Source organism: Eptesicus fuscus, chromosome 1, assembly GCF_027574615.1.
Source record: "Eptesicus fuscus isolate TK198812 chromosome 1, DD_ASM_mEF_20220401, whole genome shotgun sequence".
NCBI lineage: Eukaryota > Metazoa > Chordata > Mammalia > Chiroptera > Vespertilionidae > Eptesicus > Eptesicus fuscus.
In genome coordinates, this window is record NC_072473.1 from 48,751,122 (window position 1) to 48,759,539 (window position 8,418).

Here is an 8,418-nt window from a genome sequence, read left to right on the forward strand (position 1 = left end):
TTTTGCATCTTTTACTTAAGAAACTAATTTTTTTCTTTTTCCTCACTCGATTTTCACCTTTTTAATTATTACATTTTTATTTTCAATCAGCATTGTTATTACTATTATTTTACTTTTTTTTAATGTCATTTGATTTTCTCTTTCTTTTATTTTTGGATTAGTGTCCTACATTCGATTTGCATCTTTCCCTTACAATCGTTTTACCCTATCTCAAAGCTAACATTATCCATCACTCTCCTCCTAACCTTTCCCCTTTTGGTCTCCAGTTTATCTTAACCCTTTCTGGCTTTATATTTTCCCTACTTTTTCAGTTTACTCTCTGCTAAAACTTCACCCTACTTATATATCTAATTCCCAACCCCCTGCTCCAAATCCATACAAACCTCTCTCTACGCTACCTTAAAAAAATTAATTTTCTCTCTGGCCTTTTGTTGTTGTTTGCTTGAATGTTGACTAGATTGAATTTTTATGCTTTTTTATGAGATTGTTTTGATTATTCTTTTTGTTGGTTTGGTTGGTTCTTTTGTTTGCATTGTTTTTGTTTGTTTTTTACATTTGTTTTCCCTTGCCTCACTTGATATTAGCTGCTGTTGCAGTTTGTATTAATCTCCAGGTCCGAGTTGCTGGAATTTGCTGAGAATAGTGGTTGTTCTAGTGGAGTTTACTCCCCTTATATATAGTTTGTTCCCCTTTTCTCTCTTAGTATCGTTCTTGTCTCTCTTACCTTTTTTTTCTTTTCTTTTTCTTTTCTTTTTTTTTATTTTTCTTTTCTTTCTTTCTGCTCTTTTCCCAAGTTCAGATTCACACTCTTTGTTTTTTTTGTTGTTGTTCTTTCTTTCTTCTCTCCCTCTTCCACTCCTATTCCCTAATTTGTCTTTCTCTGGTGGTTACCTTTATTGGAGGTTATTAATATCGTGAATACAATTCTGTTCACTGCCTTGTCTGTTGTGCCTGGTGGTGTTGTATTTTATACCTTTAAATCAACGCCAGAGAGAGAAATCTATATAACCAGACATCCGGAGAAGAGAGACCATGAGGAGACAAAGAAACAGCCCCCACAGGAAAGAGAAGCAGGCATCACCAGAAAAGGAAGTAAACGATTTAGAGCCAAACAACCTATCAGAGAAAGAATTCAGAGAAATGATCATAAAGTGGCTGAAAAGGATGGAAGACAAATTCGACAATATGAGTAAGAACCAAGAAGAAATGAAGAAGAACCAAGAAGAAATGAAAAATGACATCGCTGCTGTAAAGAACTCAATAGAAAGCATCAAGAGTAGACTAGACGAAGCAGAGGACCACATAAGTGAGCTAGAAGACAAGATGGAAAAAAATACCCAATTACAACAGCTTCTAGAAACAAAAATTAGAAAGATTGAGGAGAGCCTAAGGGAACTTCGGGACAACACAGAACAAAACAACATCAGGATAATAGGGGTGCCAGAAGGAAAGGAAACTGAGCAAGGAATAGAAAACCTGTTTGAAGAAATAATAACAGAAAACTTCCCTGATATAGGGAAGAAAAAACCCACACAAATCCAAGAAGCTCACAGAGTTCCAAGCAAAATGAACCCCAAAAGACCGACGCCAAGGCACATTATAATTAAGTTGGCAAACACCAACAACAAAGTAAGAATCTTAAAAGCGGCCAGAGAGAGACAGACAGTTACATACAAAGGAACCCCCATCAGACTAGCAACTGATTTCTCAACAGAAACTCATCAGGCCAGAAGGGAATGGAAGGAAATATACAAAGTCATGCAAAGGAAGGGTCTAAATCCAAGAATACTGTACCCAGCAAGGCTATCAATCAAAATTGAAGGTGAAATCAGGAGCTTCACAGACAAAAAAGGACTAAGGGAGTTTATCACCACCAAACCAGCAATGAAAGAAATGCTAAAGGGTCTGCTGTAAAAAAAAAAAAAAAAGAAAGAAATAGGAAGCAAAGAAGGTACACAGGGGTATAGAATAAAAATGGCGTCAAATAAGTACCTATCAATAATAACTTTACATGTAAATGGATTGAATGCCCCAATCAAAAGACACAGGGTAACAGACTGGATAAGAAAACAAAACCCAGATATCTGCTGTCTACAGGAAACCCACCTCAAAAAAAAAGGATGCATACAGACTGAGAGTAAAGGGCTGGAAAAAGGTTTTCCAGGCGAATGGAAATGAAAAAAAAGCTGGGGTTGCAATACTTATATCTGACAAATTAGATCTCAAAGTGAAGGACATAACAAGAGATATGAAGGCCACTTCATAATACTTAAGGGAGAAATCCAACAAGAAGAAATAACTCTGGTAAACATATATGCACCCAATACAGGAGCACCAAGATACATTAAAAAACTCCTGGAAGATATCAAAGGAGATATTGACAGCAATACAATCATAGTAGGAGACTTCAATACCCCACTATCACCATTGGACAAATCCTCTAAACAAAAAATCAGCAAAGAAACATCAATCCTAAATGACTCACTAGAACAGATGGAATTCATCGACATCTTCAGAACATTTCACCCCAAAGCCACAGAATATACATTCTTCTCAAGTTCACATGGGTCATTTTCAAAGATAAACCATATGTTAGGACATAGGCAAAGTCTCTCCAAATTCAAGAAGATAGAAATCATATCAAGTATCTTCTCAGATCACAGTGGCATAAAACTGGAAATCAACTACAATAAAAACAACCCAAAGAAATCAAACACTTGGAGACTAAACACCATGCTATTAAACCATGACTGGGTTACCAAAGACATCAAGGAAGAAATAAAAAACATCATGGCAACAAATGACAATGAAAACACAACAATCCAAAATCTATGGGACACAGCGAAAGCAGTCCTGAGAGGGAAGTTCATAGCTCTACAAGCCTACTGCAAAAAACAAGAAACATTGGTAATAAATTACCTAACCCAACAACTCAAAGAGTTAGAGAGAGAGCAACAAGATAAGCCTAGTGTAAGCAGAAGGAAAGAAATAATAAAGATCAGAGCGGAGATAAACGACATAGAGACCAAAGAAACAATACAAAAGATCAACAAAACCAAGAGCTGGTTCTTTGAAAGAATAAACAAGATTGATGAACCAACTGCCAGGCTCACCAAAAAGCAAAGAGAGAGTACCCAAATAAACAAAATCAGAAATGAAAGAGGTGAAATAACAACAGACCCCGACGAAATACAAAGGATTGTTACAAAATACTACGAACAACTCTATTCCAACAAACTGGACAACCTGGAGGAAATCGACATATTCCTAGAAAAATACAACCTTCCAAAACTCAATAAGGAAGAATCTAAACAGCTCAACATGCCAGTAAATATGGAAGAAATTGAAGCAGTCATCAAAAAGCTTCCGGCAAACAAAAGCCCGGGACCAGACAGCTTCACAGGAGAGTTTTACCAAACTTTCAAGGAAGAACTAAATCCTATCCTCCTCAGACTATTCCAAAAAATTCAAGAGGAAGGAACACTTCCAGGCTCCTTCTATGAAGCCAGCATCACCCTAATACCAAAACCAGATAAAGACAACTCAATGAAAGACAATTACAGGCCAATATCCCTCATGAACATAGATGCCAAAATCCTCAACAAAATTCTAGCAAATCGGCTCTAGCAGTACATCAGAAAGATCATACACCATGACCAAGTAGGATTTATCCCAGGAATGCAAGGATGGTACAATATCCGCAAATCAATAAACGTGATACATCACATAAACAAACTGAGAAATAAAAATCACATAGTCATATCAATAGATGCAGAAAAAGCATTTGACAAAATCCAACACCCTTTCTTGATAAAAACTCTCAACAAGGTGGGAATAGAAGGCTCATACCTCAACATAATAAAAGCTATATATGATAAACCCACAGCAAACATCATACTCAATGGGCAAAAACTAAAACCATTTCCCCTAAGAACAGGAACAAGACAGGGATGCCCACTCTCACCACTCTTGTTTGACATAGTACTGGAAGTATTAGCTATTGCAATTAGGCAAGAAGAAGAAATAAGAGGCATCCAAATTGGAAAAGAAGAAGTGAAGCTGTCCTTCTTTGCAGATGACATGATATTGTACATAAAAAACCCAAAATATTCCATAAAAAAACTAATAGACTTAATAAATGAATTCGGCAATGTAGCGGAATACAAAATTAATGCCAAGAAATCTATGGCTTTTCTATAAACCAATAATGAACTCACAGAAAGAGAGACTAAAAAAGCTATTCCATTTACCATCTCACCAAAAAAATTAAGATACCTAGGAATAAACTTATCTAAGGAGGTAAAAGACCTATACGCAGAAAACTACAGGACACTGAAAAAAGAGATAGAGGAAGACGTAAACAGATGGAAGAACATACCATGTTCATGGATTGGTAGAATCAACATCATTAAAATGTCCATACTACCCAAAGCAATCTACAGATTCAATGCACTCCCCATCAAAATACCAACAGCATATTTCACAGACCTAGAAAGAACTCTCCAAAAATTCACCTGGAATAAAAAAAGACCCCGAATAGCCACAGCAATCCTGAGAAAGAATAATAAAGTAGGTGGGATCTCAATACCAGATTTCAAGCTGTATTACAAAGCCACTGTTCTCAAAACAGCCTGGTACTGGCACAAGAACAGACATATTGATCAATGGAACAGAATAGAGAACCCAGATATCGACCCAAACCACTATGCTCAATTAATATTTGACAAAGGAGGCATGAACATACAATGGAGTCAAGACAGTCTCTTCAATAAATGGTGTTGGGAAAATTGGACAGATACATGCAAAAAAATGAAACTAGATCACCAACTTACACCATGCACAAAAATAAACTCAAAATGGATACAGGACTTAAACATAAGACGGGAAACCATAAAAATACTAGAGGAATCCACAGGCAACAAAATCTCAGACATATGCCAAAAGAACTTCTTCACTGACACTGCCCCTAGGGCAATGTAAGCTAAAGAGAAAATTAACAAATGGGACTACATCAAAATAAAAAGCTTTTTTACAGCAAAAGAAACCATCAACAAAACAACAAGAAAGCCCACTGCATGGGAGAACATATTTGCAAATGCTATCACTGATAAAGGTTTAATCTCCAACATCTACCGGAAGCTTATGCAACTTAATAAAGGGAAGATAAATGATCCAATAAAAAAATGGGCAACAGACCTAAACAGAATCTTTTCAAAAGAAGACAGAAGGAAGGCCAAGAGACACATGAAAACATGTTCAAAGTCACTTATTATCCGAGAGATGCAAATCAAAACAACAATGAGGTACCATCTCACACCTGTCAGAATGGCTATCATCAACAAATCAACAAACGACAAGTGTTGGCGAGGATGCGGAGAAAAAGGAACCCTCGTGCACTGCTGGTGGGAATGCAGACTGGTGCAGCCACTGTGGAGAACAGTCTGGAGTTTCCTCAAAAAACTGAAAATGGAACTCCCATTTGACCCAGTAATCCCACTCCTGGGAATATATCCGAAGAAACTAGAAACACCAATCAGAAAGGATATATGCACCACTATGTTCATAGCAGCACAATTTACAATAGCTAAGATTTGGAAACAGCCTAGGTGCCGGTCAGCAGATGACTGGATCAGAAAACTGTGGTACATCTACACAATATATACTATGCTGCCATAAAAAAGAAGGAATTCTCATCATTTGCAGCAACCTGGATGGAATTGGAGAACATTATGCTAAGTGAAATAAGTCAGTCAATGAAAGAAAAATACCACATGATCTCACTCATTTAGGGATAGTAAAGAACATTATAAAGTGATGAACAAAAAGATAGATACAGAGACAGTAAAGCATCAAACAGACTTTCAAATTACAGGGGGAAAGTTAGGGACAGGTGGGGGAGTTATGAAATCAAACGAAGGACTTGTATGCATGCATATAAGCATAAACAATGGACGCAAAACTCTGGGGGGTGAGGGCATGTATGGGTGTGGGGTGGGGGCGTAATGGTAAGATATGTACACATATAATACCTCAATTAAAAAATATATTAAAAAAATAAAAAAAGAAAAGAAAAGCTGTAATATTTTCCTCTAAGGTCAGTAATAAGACAAGAATGCACACACTCTCCATTATTATCTCTATAATAAAGAGCCAGGGTGCAAAGACCTGTTGGGATGCCGTGGCAACCCAGCAATGACTGCTGAGGGGGCTGCGAATCAGGGCCAGAGATAGGCCTGAAGAGAGAAGCAGGGACTGATCCGTTGCCTCTATGGCAGCTTTTGACCAGCACTTGTCTCTCTCTTTCTCTCCCGGTCTGGCCAGCAGCCGTACCTCCATTTCTCTCCAGGACTCCAACAGGGATGCTGATCAGCCCTGCATTTCTGACCAGGCCCCATTGATAGGCCCAGAGATGCTGACTGGCATAGAAACTGACCAATCAGAACCAAATCTGGGGGCTTAGAGGTGTTTCTGTCCAGGGAGAGAGGTAGATCCTGAGGCCAGCTCCAGCAATGGTCTTCGCAAATCTACAGAAAGTGCTCATCATTGATACCTGGACCCTTGCTGCCAGAAGATACTGCAAGATGGAAGTCTGCAGGTGGTGGAGAAGCAGAACCTCAGCAAAGAAGAGCTGATAGCTGAACTGCAGGACTGCGAAGGCCTTATCGTCTGCTCGGCCACCAAGGTGACCATGGATGTCATCAATGCAGCAGAGAAGCTCCAGGTGGTGGGCAGGGCCAGCACCGGCGTGTACAACATGGATCTGGAGGCCGCCATGAGGAATGGCATTCTGGTCATGAACACTCCCAATGGGAACAGTCTTAGTGCTGTGGAGCTCACCTGTGGGATGATCTTGTGTCTGGCCAGGCAGATTCCCCAGGCGACAACTTTGATGAAGGATGGCAAATGGGACTGAAAGAAGTTCATGGGAACTGAGTTGAATAAAAGAACCTGGGAATTCTTGACCTGGGGAGGATCGGGAGAGAGGTGGCAGTCCGGATGCAGTCCTTTGGGATTAAGACTGTAGGGTACGACCCCATAATCTCACCAGAGGTTTTGGCCTCCTTCAGCATTCAGCAGCTGCCCCTGAAGGAGATCTGGCCCCTCTGTGACTTCATCACTGTGAACACCCCTCTCCTGCCCTCCATGACAGGCCTGCTTAATGACAGCACTTTTGTGCCATGCAAGAAGGGCATGTGTGTGGTGAACTGTGCCCACAGAGGGATCATGGACGAGGGTGCCCTGCTCTGGGCCCTGCAGTTAAGGCAGTGCACAGGTGCAGCGCTGGACGTGTTCATGGAGGAGCTGCCACAAAAAAGTCATCAGCTGCCCCCACTTGGGCGCCAGCACCAAGGAGGCCCAGAGCTGCTGTGGACATGGTGAAGAGGAGAGCCTTCGCTGGGGTCGTGAATGCCCAGGCCCTTACCAGCGCCTTCTCTCCATACACCAAACCTTGGATCGATCTGGCAGAAGCTCTGGGGACTCTGATGCAAGCCTGGGCAGGGTCCCCCAAAAGGACCATCCAAGTAGTAACGCAGGGCTCATCCCTGAAGAATGCCGGGAGCTGCCTGAGCCCCACAGTCATTGTCGGCCTCCTCAAAGATGCTTCTAATCATGCCAATATGAACTTGGTGAACACCAAGCTGCCGGTGAAGGAGGCCGGCCTCAATGTAACCACCTCCCATAACCCCACTGTGCCAGGAGAACAAGGATGCAGGGAAGGCCTCCTGAGCAGGTGGCCCTGGAAGGTGACCCCTAACAGGCTATGGGCTTTGTCCAGGGCACCACACTGTGCTGCAGGCACTCAATGGAGCTGCCTTCAGACCAGAAGTGCTTCTCCCCAGGGGTCTGCCCCTGATCCTGTTCCAGGCTCAGCCCTCCAACCCTGCCATGCTGCCTACCATGATTGGGCAACTGGCAGATGCAGGCATGCAGCTGCTGTCCTACCAGACCTCAGTGGTGTCCAATGGGGAGACCTGGCACGTCATAGGCATGTCCTCCCTGCTGCCCAGCCTGGACGTCTGGAAGCAGTATGTGACTGAGGCCTTTTAGTTTCATTTCTGACCTTGGAGCTCACCAGGACCAGCCTTGGGGGCTTTGTGATCAACATTGACAGGTCACATTCCCGGGGCTGACACCACTTATGTGGTCTGACCCTGTAATAACCACTTAATAAACAGCCCACCCTCTCCCCACCAAAAAAAAAAAAAGAACCAAATCTGGGTCAACTGTGAGGAGCCAATGGCTGCCTAGGAGGCGGAGCTTTTGACGCTGACTGGCATAGAAACTGACCAATCAGAACCAAATTGGCTGGCAGAGGAGGGCAGTTGGGGGAGAGATCAGGCTGGCAGGGGAGAGCAGTTGGGGGCAAGATCAGGCCGGCAGAGGAAGGCAGTTAGGGGAGATTAGGCAGGCAGGCAG

At 41.8% G+C, this 8,418-nt stretch overlaps 1 pseudogene; it reads left to right on the forward strand.

Annotated features, from left to right (window-relative positions):
* Positions 1 to 6,889: 6,889 nt before the first annotated feature.
* Positions 6,890 to 8,061, forward strand: LOC103302605 (D-3-phosphoglycerate dehydrogenase-like; annotated as a pseudogene).
* Positions 8,062 to 8,418: the final 357 nt, after the last annotated feature.